The sequence below is a fragment of the Pygoscelis adeliae genome, unplaced genomic scaffold (assembly GCF_000699105.1).
Source record: "Pygoscelis adeliae isolate BGI_AS28 unplaced genomic scaffold, ASM69910v1 Scaffold156, whole genome shotgun sequence".
NCBI classification, from domain to species: domain Eukaryota; kingdom Metazoa; phylum Chordata; class Aves; order Sphenisciformes; family Spheniscidae; genus Pygoscelis; species Pygoscelis adeliae.
This window is the reverse complement of record NW_008825016.1, coordinates 5088951-5102291: the sequence shown is the minus strand read 5'-3', so window position 1 is coordinate 5102291 and position 13341 is coordinate 5088951. Positions and strand designations below refer to the sequence as shown.

At 41.0% G+C, this 13341-nt stretch overlaps 1 long non-coding RNA gene across 1 annotated transcript in view; it reads left to right on the top strand.

The window, feature by feature from the left end:
• Nucleotides 1-3206: 3206 nt before the first annotated feature.
• The window catches only part of LOC103918863, a 14926-nt gene continuing 4791 nt past the window's right edge, over nucleotides 3207-13341 (top strand). The window contains exons 1-2 of the long non-coding RNA XR_663719.1: nucleotides 3207-3248; nucleotides 9474-9672. This is a non-coding gene — a long non-coding RNA (uncharacterized LOC103918863). The remainder of the gene's footprint in view (nucleotides 3249-9473; nucleotides 9673-13341) is intronic.

Here is a 13341-nt window from a genome sequence, read left to right as displayed (position 1 = left end):
CGAGCGTGTGGGGGCGGCGCCCCGTGTCGCCGGCGGCCGGGGTTTCCTCACCGCGCCCCGGCGGGGGGGCTTCATCCTCAGCCACCGGGGGTTTTATCGGGGGGGGTTCTCTTTCTTTCTCTCTTTTTTGCCTCCTCCCTCCCCAGTTTCGGTGGCGATAGGTCCGGGCTAGGGGAGGAAGCGAAACAAAGGCAAGTAGAGTAACCTGCCTGAAAATGAACGAATCAATAAACAAATGTGGTGGGCGCCACGGGATGCCCTCTCTTCCCTGGGGGGCGAGGGGGTGGCTGGGGCTGCCCCGCCGCAGCCTGCGCTGCGCTGTGGTGGTCCGAGCAGGGCTTCTGCTGCTGGTTTGGTAGGATTTTAATTAAGCATCCCGGAATCAGAGAAACAAAGCGGTCCCCTGGTACGAAGAAGTTTGAGATGTCGGGGTTTGTTGACTGGTGTTACCCGCAATGGTTAATCACACGGACTGTAAAATAGGATGTTTTTACCGCTTGCGGTGTTTATTTACTCTTTGTATTTTACTGGGGCTGGACTATCAAGATAAATTAGCCAGCTGTGTTGTCTGTAGATTTGTTGGGTTGTTTTTTTTTTTTTACTTCTGTTTCTTTTTGTATCTACAAAAGGAAGGACACTTATGAGTTTAGTGCAATCCAAAAGCCAGAAAGAAAGATTTGTTAAGAAATATTTTTAGCAGAAAACCTTGAAAAAAGAACATAAAACTTTATCTTGATAGACTTGGCAATAGATTTGCTCTTGCAAACCCTTTATTTAATTTTTAAAGCCAGTCCAATTTAGTGATTTCAGAATGACTGAGAATGAATAATAAAGGCTCAGGAAGCAAATAAAAAGAAACCAAATTTATTTTCTAAAAGATCTATAGCTTGCCTCTTTATGACAATCTTCAAATGCTTTTCGGACTTTATTAGTACACGTACAGCCTTTCTGGTTTGGGGAGTGGAACAGTCAAAGTAATGTTCAGTAGCAGGGTCTCTGTTGATTAAATGTACTTACCCAGTGCAAGTTTGGTTAGCGTATTGAAAAATAAGGAATACTATTCTACACATCTTGTCATGTAGGTAGGAGGGAAAAGGCAAAAATTTGATTTGGACCCCAATTCATGAAGGTGCTAGAGCACATGCCTAATAAAGGCACAGTCGTAGGGTAGAGGATCGAGCACTCTTTTAGCGCTTGTTGATGTTGGATATCATTTCTTGTGTTTTGGGCCTGGCTGCTACCACACAACCCTCTTTTCTGTCCTTATCCCTTCTGTAGGGAGGTCTGGGCCACATCCACATCACTTTTTTCTGTTGAACTTTGAAATTCCTGTGTTTCAGATGGCTTCCGGAAGTGATGTGCTTCACTGATTCAGGACTGGACTATACAAAAGTAATTACAGAAGTTGCATGGAAAGGCTTTTTTTAATGACAAAGATGTCTGTAAAATCAGTCTTGAAGGCAGCCACCTGTGTGCACTGTTGAGGCTTTGCAGGAACTTCAAAATAGATACCAGGTTTAGTCATCTTAAAATGTACATCTACTTGAAACTTTTAATACAGTGCTCCTTTCAAGATGAAAGTTGTTGTCAATTGCTATTTCTAACAAAATTACCCTGCTGGGTAAATCTATAACAACTTCATTAGGAAGTATTCAGCATGGTTACTTAAGAGAAATTTAAATCCTGAGTAGATCAGAAGAGAGCTTACCTCTTCTTTCCTAAAGGGTCTCCTTTACCTTGCGCTTCTGTTCAACAAGTTCTGCAGGCACAGGACATTGGCAGTGCTCTCCATCTCAGTAGACAGGTGGTAGGGAGGGTTTCTTGAGCCTTAGGAAACCTCAGCCATGCTTTTTCCCCCCTGTGCGTGTTATTGGCTGAACACTGAAGCTACGAGTCTTGAGTTTTTTTTATGGGTTACTGCAAAACGCTTTTGATCTGTGACAAGCTGGGGTCGGGAGGGAGAAGGAGGAAGAGAAGGGTCTTGTGGAGTAGATGTTCTGTGAGCCCTTTGAAACTGGACACCTATTATATGTTTGTCAGCAAGTCGGTGGGATGAAGTGACCCAAGTGATCTCTTGGAGACCTGTGTCCTCTAAGCTGAGGAAAGCACATACTCCTGTTACATGGCCACTGAACAAAGACACTGTCCTAGGAGGTTTCTTCAGAGAAAGGTCTTTGACATTCCAAGTTCTGATTTCAAGAGAAACTGCTAATATTCTAATGCTTGTTTCTGTGATAAATAAATTCAAAAATAAACAGAACATGCCATGTATTCACTGACCTTCAGAAGGTAGCATATATTTTGCTTCTTTCAACTGAATTAGTCTAGGAGTTAGAATCCTAACTCCTGCATGCTTAGCCATGAGTACCTCTGAGTTAAACAAATGGTATTTGCATAGTGTCTTCATGCTGGTGGCAGTGTCTTGTGCAAGAATAATGCATTGGTGAGATGGGAGTTTGGGTTTATCACGAGAACAATTTGAGTAAGGGGAGATTGATAAATCTGGGGTCGGGGATAAGCCTATCGGGCTGATAAGCCCCTTAAAATAGGGGATCAAGCATGTAACCACCTCATTCTCCACAGAATGCTGCGTAGCACTTTCAGCTTCTATTGTGTTTCAGGCTTAATTTAAAAATGAAACCTAGCTTGTCATTCTCGGGTCTTGAGAAGAATCTCTGAAACGTGGTCCGAGTGGAAAGCGATACAGACTGTGAACAGTTTTAGAGATGTAAACTGCTCTCCATGCCATTTTAGAGGACACCACGTTCAGGCCAGTATGATTATTTGATTTCTCATGGATGGAAGGAGAAATGAGTGCGAAAGAAAACTTTGGGGTGTGTGGGCAGTATGAGGGGGCAGGAGAAGAAATTTAGATACCTAATTCCAAAAGCTCAGTTTTCAGGATGTAGGTGGTTTGGTGGGAGTTTTAAAGACTAAGGAAATTATGCTTTTGCTAATAATGATCTCTAGGCAACTAGAATTCTATAATATGGTGCTTTTCTCACATTTACATTAACACTCCTTAGACTCTGATTTTCTTTGGTTATATTCACTGAAGATAGGGAAGATCTTCCACCCACCATTAGGCGTGTACATTAGGCATTGTACAAAACGGACAGCAAGCCACTTGACAAATCCAATACCATATTAAAGTTGAGGGGCCTCTGTTTTTTTCCTGTGGTGGATCCAAAGTAGAAAAAGTGTGTGTGTAAGATCCAGATTTCTGAAGGACTTGAGATGCGGCTCAGGTTAGGATGCTTGTAGCTGGTGGAGGAGGAGGAAGAACTTCTGACTTTGTCCATACCTCATTTCATACCTGCAAGAAGCTGTTCCCATGCCCTCGTGCTCTGCTCTGGCAGTCTGTGGGCAGCTTGGTGTGCACTGGGCCTGTAGCTCTGAAAAGGGAGAGAGACTTTGGCTGAGTACTTGAAGCTATTGTTGTGCCTACGTGCAGGGTGGTGTAGGCAGGCAGTAGGGAAGGTTGCCTAAGTCTTGGGAGAACTCAGCTACCCTCTGTGATGTGTGTATGTTTACCTTTTTATTCTTTTTGTTAGATGTCTTAAAATATGTTGCACAATTCTGGGTTAATTAACAGAAGATAAACTTTTCTTGTGTGGCTGCCCCAAAAGGAAGAAGGAAGACAGCTGCGGGACTTCATTTAAACTTGTAAGTGTTCCTCAAAAGGGTAGTGGCTCCCTATAGGATGAAAAGTTGAATAAATAAGAAAGCATTTCTCTTACGAAGCACATTTGATTTTTTTTTTCTTTTTCCTTCCTTGGAAGAGGCCTCAGTTTAGCTCTTGCTAAATAGTCTTGCAGTTTCTTTGAAATTAATATTTCCTACATAGTCTGTTGATGATTTCTAATGCTTTGTGGAAGGCTTTTAAATAAAAAATGAGAACATTTATCTTGAAGGACTACTTGGTACTCAAGTTAAGTGTTGATCACAGTAAAGCTCCAAATGAGAAAAAATTTAGTCTTTAGATTGATTTTGGTTTAAAACACGTAAGGGTATTCTACATGCCCTAGAGAGAGATGAGAATGTCTGTGGCTTTGTTGCTGCCGCTTTTCCCCTCCATCTTTCTGAACAAAATGTGAAAGGACCGGGGGAGGGGCAAGAGTAGAAATACAATATCTCCACAGGCAGAACTTGAGTAGCTTAATAGGCTTTACTAAAATCCTAAAATGCTTTATTGTTTTTATTACAACTCATTCTTTGTGGCACTATCGGTAACGTATACAAAAGTGGGACTTCTCATCATACGAACTCGGGTTCATCCACAATTGCCTTGGACTCTCTCGAGTCGATGCGAGGGGCTGATGAGCCTCAGGAGACGCGCATCTCTCTTACTCCAGTGAGTGCTGAAGGCACGTGGGTCAAGTAGGTTCTTAACTTAGACCTCTCAGTTTAATGTCTGAATTTAGGTGGGAGGAACCTGGACTATAACGTATGTGTGTCTTATGTATTTTGCACTTTCCTGGTGTGTAGTGCAATGGGAAGAATGACTGGCCAGTATTGCAAAGCATGAAAATTGGAAAGAATGCTGCAGCCCAGATACATGCACTTAAAATAAGATTCTCATCAGAACAATATTGACAGGTTTAAATACGATTCAGTGTCTTTTAATCCATTCTAAAATAAAGAAACGTTAATTAGTACTATACAGGCGTTGGTGTCCAGTTCGGTCCGATTCTCCTGCAGAGACCTGCGAGGTACATGGATGAGCTCTTACCTCATCAGCCGGACTCCACTATCTCTATCTCTACGGATATACTGAGCGTGGTGAATTACTACGTTTAAGCCTGCTTGTTCAGGCTGGATAACATACTGAACAGTTTTTTCTTTGAGAGCATTGGAATACAGTGTCATCATGTTTACAGAAAATAAGGGTTTGAAACCTTCGTAGGTGCTAAATTAGGACCAGTTTTCTCCACGTAAATAATTTTTTTTCCCAGTGACTAGATGGAGCAGTGATGAAAGCATGGTAAAATGCTGCAGTGATTAAATGCCAAGTGAGTTAATTCATAGGATAATCTGAAAATATCGCACAAATGGTCTTAGAAGTGAGATACGTTTAAATGCTTATGTTGCACCTAACTAGAAATAATGCCTAGTATAACCTGGGAAATAGCTGAAGAAATTGCACCGCGTGGCAGCAACAGAGATCTAGTAATAATGTATCGACTCAGAGCAACGGGGACCCTAGGAGTCAGGTTTAACTGCTGTGGTGAAGTGGTTGCAGAATACGGATTTAAGTTTCTGGGATCACTGGATGCCTTATGTAATCTGGTTACATTTGAAGATAATTATTAACTACTTCCTTTGCAGTGCCGTTCTTGAATTAAAGGGGGCTTTTGGGTGGGAAACTGAAGTAAATTCAGTGAAGTGTGTGTGCAGAGTGATTGAAGCAGAAGGACTCCTGCTTTCAAAAACTGCTCTTTTGTCTGAATTTCATAAGCAATGGTTCAGAAAGCGATTGCACCTTAATTAAGAAGTGGTGTGGAGTGCTACGTAATAATATTATATATTACTTCTTAGTATTGCATATTAATGCTTTATTGGCTCCATATGTAATTACAATTTCAAAGCTAAGATCTCATCCAATTTAGCGTGCTGTCAGACCTTGCAGACGAAGCACGCAGCATACCTAATTGATACCAGAATAGCTGGCGACTGTTTGTTGTAAATAGGGGATGGTGACCCCTACCTGACATTCCCTCTGGAAGTGACTGGCATCACAGGGGGAGAACAGAGCTTTTACATGGGGACTGTGAATTCACAGTGACCCGTTGTACCTACTGCGTTCTTGGAGACCTCCCCTCCTCCCCAACCTAGAGCACATGCCAAAGCTGTAACATCTGTGCCTGTTTCATACAGCGGTAAGGAACTACTGCGTTCGTCAGATGTACTCTGCCAAGTCCCCCATGTTCCTGTGTGCTTTGCTGTATCCCCATTAGAGTTATATTTTGATAAATTTAATAAACGTTGTCAGGGAGCAGCAAGAGCAGGGCTGCTGCACAGGAGGGGCCGAGGCAGGAGCCGAGGGTGGCCCCAGCACAGACTCACCGACCATGGCACTGCTTGCAGGGGCTGAACGCCAGAACTGGGCACTGGTAACAGGTTCTACCAGCCATCCCTGACCCAGTGAGCAATGAACCTTGTCCCTTCAGGGAGTCCAGTCAGAAGCAAAAGGATCCAGAGCCAGGACTCAAAGCAGGCTGCGACACAGACCTGCGCAGGGGACAGGGCTGCAGACAGGCATGACAATGGCATAGCTCACGCAGGGATTGAAGGCCTCAGACTGAATTTATGTGCAGCTCTTGGGCCTGTGGGTAGAGGTCCCAGCTGAGGCTGGCCAGGGCCAGTGAAGTCTACCAGTGCCTTCAGGCCCTGACAAATGGATCCAAATTACGCCCTTGCTTTTCCTTGGGTATTTCACCAACTTTGATGTCTGCAATCTGGTTTAAAAAAACCCACAAAGAACAATGCCTGCCCCTCCCCCCCATCCCAAACTGAACAAACCCCAACAAGCAGTATTGATTTTAGCATAAAAAAATGAAATTCAGGAGCAGTTGTTTAGACTTGCAAATGTCGAATGGAAGTTTCATTCTTGTTTTGTTTTTCTTGGTACATCAGCCTAGTTTTATGCTAGTTGAGGGCATTAGTTTATCTTTAGATGTCTTGAAATAATAAGGAAAACCAACTGTGGCTGCAGTATCAATGCAGTGATCCAAGTGGACATATATCCATCAAGGATGCTTTGACTATTTGGAACATTTTTACATTAGCTCTTAAGACAAAAGAATAAGGTTCCCCCCCCCTTTTTTTTTAATTTGATTTTTTCCTTTTTATAGTCAATCTCGGTCAAGTCAATTTTGTGAATGTCTGTGAGCTGCCTCGCTTCATGAAAGTATGAAAAATATACGTAGTGATTATGTCTCAGCCCTCCCATATTTTTTCTCCAACTTCTTTACCCTCTGAGTCCCTGAGCTGTTGGCTTAAAAACCAAGTTCACGTTAATGCTCTTAAAATCAAAATAAAGATGATGAGTGGGTCAGAAAACTAATTAGTTAAAGTAGGATTAAGGTCATAAATATGTGTCTCTAACTGCATGTTTGGATATAATTATTTCTGGTGATCTTCAGGAGTTTCCATTCCTTAAGGAAAGGCAATAAATTAAAATTTTATTCCTAGAGTAATTTGCTGACTACTGAAGCATAGATCCAGCTGCTTTTCAGTTCACCTTGCACAGGAGCAGGGGAAAACCTACTGGAAGTTTCTGGGATTTTTGTCTCCTTCAGAGGAGACTTCCCTGTCTGCCTCAGCTCTTGGGGTAAAAATGAGAAATTCTGGACAGGAAAACTTTAAACTTTTCTTCTTAAAGCCACTCAGTAAAGATCTATTTATTTAATGTCTCAAGTGTAAGGGTAGTAGAAAGAAATCCCCCAGCTCCCACAGAACTAAAAAAAACCAAAACAAAAAAAATCTATGGAAGTGCTATGAAATGCTTCTTTCGTTAAGACCTCTGTGTGCGTGCTGCTTGGGTACCTGTGTGTGCACGCTTGTGCCCATCCGTTGCATGCGGATGCCAGACGGTTGCAGAGGCAGATGCAGCTTGAAAGTACATACTCTGTACTACATACATTATTTACAAGCAGCATGTGCTTTAGTACAGCTGTAACTGTTTGCTGCTACCTGTGTGACAAGGAGGATGTATGCACTGAACCTGTCGGGTTTGGCAGCTATAGAAAAACTTGAGTGATTTGCTTTTAACTCTATTACCCGTCCTCTGACAAATGTTGCAAAGCCTGAAAAGCCTGGGAACAGCCAAAGGGAGAATTGAGGAAACTGGCAGTATGTTGGCTAAAATAAAATTACTATCTTTAAACTGGTAAGAAGATGCACCTTGCAGTAATATTTGAAGAAGAATGTTTTATCTGGAAATCCTCTCTTCTGTTGAAGAAGTAATATAATAAATGACAGAGCAAGTACTTAATCTTTCATAGGTGATTCCTGGGAGATCTGGTACTAAATAATGTGAGCTGGTTTTGGGGTTTTTTTTGGTTTGTTTTTAAATGGATAACCCTTTTATATCAAGCAAGCTTCTTTTTATGGCATTTACCTTCATGTCTATAAAACTGTCACCTTTAGATGTAATGTAGAAGACCTCTACATGTATCACCGTTAATATGCATGTTCTGGAGTGATGCTTTTACTCAAGCTAATCAGCAGGTAGAAACAGATATGCTAGAAACACTTGAATGTGATGCTTGTAGGATAAATGGAGACCGTGCATCTCTTCCTTATCCAAAAAGCATTAAATTTACCTGGAGAGATCTACTTCTCTCCTGCTTGGCCTTGGCGTTTTCCAGATAGACTTGGAAAAGCTTGTGCTTGGAGGTTTGGGCCATTTTTTTTTGTTGCCCACATGCCCTCTGGAAAAGAGTGGGAACAAACCTGTTTCTGCATGTGGTGTAATTTCATGAAGAAATGATACCTTGCTAGCACTTTGCAGAATTCCCAAATACTGGTTAGCAACTTTAAGTATTTGGAAAGCTCAAGCTGCTTCCCTGTGTAGAAGAAATTTTTTACAGTTAATGGTGATTTAGTTGTAATTTCAGGAAGGGGGTGATTTTTATTTATGTAAAAGAGTAAAAACACTGTGGTTCTCTGGCATTTGTATATGTAAACTGAGAAACCTGCAGGTGTTTCAGAACACGCTTGTTCTCTTACCTGTAAGCACAAATAAGCCTGGTAATTAGCTCTATCTAGGTTAAGGGAACCATTGCCCCTGTCTTCTGCTCAGGAAGAGGGCAGCCCCAAAGGACCTGGGCGCTGTGTCAGAAACCAAAGCATCTCTTCTTCCTGCCATGTTTCCAGTGTCAAGGTTTCCTTCAGTTAATCTGTTTATGAAAATTTCAAACTGTAATTTCAGCCCCCCATATCATGGGAATCATAACATCTTATTCTACTTTATTGGTATTTTTTTTTTATTCTTACATTATTTCTCTTTTTGACAGTCCATGTTCTGGGGTGTTCTTTCACCTAGTTAAACTGGGTTTCAGAGGGTACTTTTAAGATAAATATTGACTTGTTCTGCTGAAAATACAGTGATATTGATATTTTTTGCCTTTATGCAGTTGTTAAGATCATGTCTAATTTGATATTTGTATATTGTTTGGGGTTTTTTGTGATTAGCTCCCTGACCTACGATATAAGCATTTTGAGAAACTACAGGGGACTCCTGAAGTTTTTATTTTGGGTACAATACCATGGATGGCTTTTATGAACTGCATATGATATCATAGATGGCTATTATAAACTGTGTATTTTTTTCTTTAAATAAAATCGAAGATATGATAATCTGTATGTAACTGTCAAGCTTAACGTTATTTGAGCCTTTTCTTTCAAGTAGCTAGGTTTTTTTCTTTCTTCTTGCAGAAAATGATTTTCTGTTTGTTTCTAAATTTCAGAAATCAACTTAGAGCATTTTCATGTCTGACTACTGGTATTGGAGGTTGATCCCATGCAAAGAAACTGGAAGCTGCAACTGTTTTGCAACAGCCAACCAGTCTAATGAAGAGAAAGAAGAAGATACAAACCATCAGGTTGTGGTGTCAGATATCATGCAGCTTGTGCGAGATAAGCAGGAGGTGCCAGAAAGCACAGCAGGTGAGAAAAATTAATATATTTTGAAAATTGTCCAGCTGGCTGCCAAACTGTGTTAAGAAAAGGACCGATGGCTTTAAGAATTTTAGCAATGGTGTATCATAACTAGCAATGAGACTAGGGCAGGGAGCCCAATTAAAAGAATAGCTAAGTATTCACTTGGAGGAGCGTGATGTCACCACAAAACCAAACGTTTAGTAGCAGCCAGTGAAGAGTGAAGGCCTTTACTCGGGAGGACTGATGCTTGTTCTAAGAAACTACAATAATTCCATAAATTAATTGATTAGCAAAAAATAGTCATCCCAGAGAAACCTGACCTACCTTCCTACAGTTTTAAAGTCATACTCTAGAGAAACTGCTGAGAAGCAAGTATAAAATACCTCTGCACCTTATCACATTGCTTTTGTTGCCATGGTCCATAAGCAGAAAACTGTAGTGAGTGCTAGTTTATAGTTACAGGGATTAAGAATACATATTTTCCTGTACCATCTGATCTTACCTTTACCCATGCAGGAGGCTGTTGCATTCATATATGAACTATGTGACCTTTGCCTTGGTACTAGTGCAGATGGACTATAATTCTGTGATTTGATTAGCAGTTGCATCTGACAGCAACTGGTCTTTATTAACACATCTTCATTTCATTTTGTTAAATAAATTTTTAAAAACCCTCCTAGGTAATTAAAAAATATCTACACATATTCACGCAAACCTCTCCAAGCTGGAAAGATGATCCAAAACCAGAAAGGTGAAATTCTCTAGAATGCATTTTTGCATTTAATATACAATTACAGGGCAGGATATAACTCCTTTGTAATAAAAGAAAAAAAAGCTCGCTCTTTCAGCCTGAATGAGCTGATGATGTTGGTGCTACTACAGAATGATTCATTTTCTGCCGTGGCTTAACAAGAAGTAGTTATTAGAGTAACCATTTTATTTGTGTACTAGTGAGGTCTCAGCCAGAGTACGAGATTTCTTTTGAAGGCAACAAAAAAACCGCTGCAGAAATTCCAGAGGAGGATGTCAGGATTGGTCCAGAGGTTTACAAACTATGACTTCTCTGGAAATAAGGAGGGTGTATCTAGACTACAAGAGAAAACAGGAGGGAGAGCACATACATTCTGGCTTTCTAGCGGAGATCTTTGTAAATTATGGAGGAAGGTGGACATCTGCTTGTTTTAATTTTCTTGTTGTCCCTATCTAATAGAATAAGAACAAGAAAATGCAAACTTGATTTCTGCAGAGAAGATTTAGACCTAATTGTGGGGTTTGTCAGACAGACTATTTAAAGAGCTTGTGCAGTCTCTAGCCTATTCTTAATGAAATCTCGAGTGAAACAAACCACTGCTGGAGGTGAGGTAGGAGTACGTGATTCCACCTCAGTGCTTTGAGCTAGGCTAGGAGATTTCAAAAAGCGTTTTTAGTATGTTGCTTCTGTGATGGAAGAACAAACAAACAAGTCCTGGGAAGGCAGGCCTGGAGTATGAAGTCAGAGGAAAGGTAGTTCTGTCTTGTGTCATCTGGAGGATTTAAAATGGCAAATTGCTACTCTCCCTCTCCAGAAATTCAGAAGAGAGCTGTGTTAGGTTCAGACTAAGGTACGTGTGTATTCTCTGTTGATATAACAGTGAATCAACGGTTGACTGGTTGATCTGCAAAGGAAGTTCAGTAATCTGCATGGATCAGAACGAATGCAGTGAAGGCGGACCAGGAACTGAGTGTATATACATACTTCATAGGCATGGGACTGCCTATAATAACCTGCACATACTTGGCTATGCTAAATTCACCTTTTACCTGTGGCTGCTGTCCTTCTGTCACTGAAGTCCACGTGAAAGGAATATGAGGTTTAGTGAAAGAAGTTCTGGATTAAGTTTCCTGGCCCGAGATGTAGCAGATTTTTCATTGAGGATTACATCCATGCCTGGCTTGACAGCTGAATTGCAAGCCATTAATCGAAACTGAAAAGCAACTGATAATACTCTTTATGCCTGGAAAAAGTAGGATGTAGTTTTCAAAAAAATGTATGTTTGTTTTCTTTTGACTAGAAGAGGAGCACAGCATGTAGACAGGCAAAGGAGCTTTCCCAGAGCTGGGTATGAGAAACTCAGTTGCAGACAATTTTCTGGTAAAGTTATTAAACTTCAAAACTAAATTCAGTATGAAGGCTCTTTCTATGTCATAACTAATACTGTTGCTAGTACCAAGGATTGAATGCATCATTGTGTTTGTGGCCATTTTACTGGGCTTTGATTTTTAACAAATTATTGCTCTTAATTGATGCAATCTGCATGTTAATATTTTCTGACTTTACCAAGGGACTGCTAAAAAGAATCTGCTCTGAAAAGAACTACAGTGGCATAACATGGTGAATATTTAAAATGGGCAATTTGTACGTTGGGTACGTTGTGGGATGAGCAGTTGTTTTGCTCTAGTTCTAATACTTGTTCGAATACTTATTTCAGGAAAAGAAGCAAGTATTTTTGTGGTTGGTAAAGAAAGCCATAGTGCCTTGTTATGTGAAACTAAGCCTTATAGTCTTCTGGTGGGAAAAGGCAGGAAGAGAAATGCTGCTGTGGAAAATAAACTCCAGCAATATTGTTGGAGTCTTTTCCCTTCTCTATTTTTGGCTTCTGTAAGTGAATGTGAGGGGTCTTAGTCTCTCATGCAGATTAATAATACTGTAGGATTGAGAGCATCTTGCTGCTCTTAGTTAAACCATATGTTTCTGTTGCTGCAGTTTTAACGCCTCTGTTCCCTCCCCAGGAACTCATCTGCTATGCTATTGATGCTATATTAATAGCAATATTTTTACTGCAGCGATTTCCTAGAAGTTATAATTAAGATCAGGTCTTCATTGTGTCTGTGAGTTTACACACTTTTGCTTGAGAACATGTTGCATCTTGGAAGTCTTAAAAGCCTAGCTTGAAAGCGATGGATGAAGAAGCATGCAAAATTCAGCTTGAGGCAGAGCACAACCAAGATGGAAGCATGATAACATCTGACCAACTTGTGTGTGCTATTGCCTCATTTCAAATTGTGTGTGTAATGCATCCTTCCCCCTCTTCAGAAGAGGCTGGAAAATGGAAAGATAGTGGAGAAAGGATCGAGGTGTGGAAGACAGTCACAAGTCTTGAAAAATATTAAAAAAAAAATAAATCCAGTATTTCTAGAATTTCTCAGTGCCTGTTATATTGTTCTACCTGGTTGGCGTTGGACTTCAGGAGTGCTGTGCTTGGAGGCCTGTTTACATAACAATGGGGTTTTTTTGAATGGGGCTTTTCTGCTCTGGAGATGGTCCCCTTCAAATGGTTGACACTTTTTCTTTGTTTGTTTTTTCCTTTGTTCAGTTCAGATCTGTTTGGAATATAATCTTTTCACACAGGGTTTTTTAGCCTCCTGCCATGATGCTAAAGCAATAGGGAAGCAGAGGAAACCTTTTGTGGTATCAAGATTTGCTAGTGTGATGCCTTGGGAACTGTAATTGCTGATGTTGTAGCCAACAGCCATGAGGATGCTACAGTCAAGGCTTTTATGAAAGTAGGAAGTTTTCCCCTGGAAGACAGGGATGGCGAGCAGGATGAACCCCCCATAATCCAAGAGGAAGCAGTCAATGACCTGCTACGCCACCTGGACGCTCACAAGTCTATGGGGCCGGATGGGATCCACCCG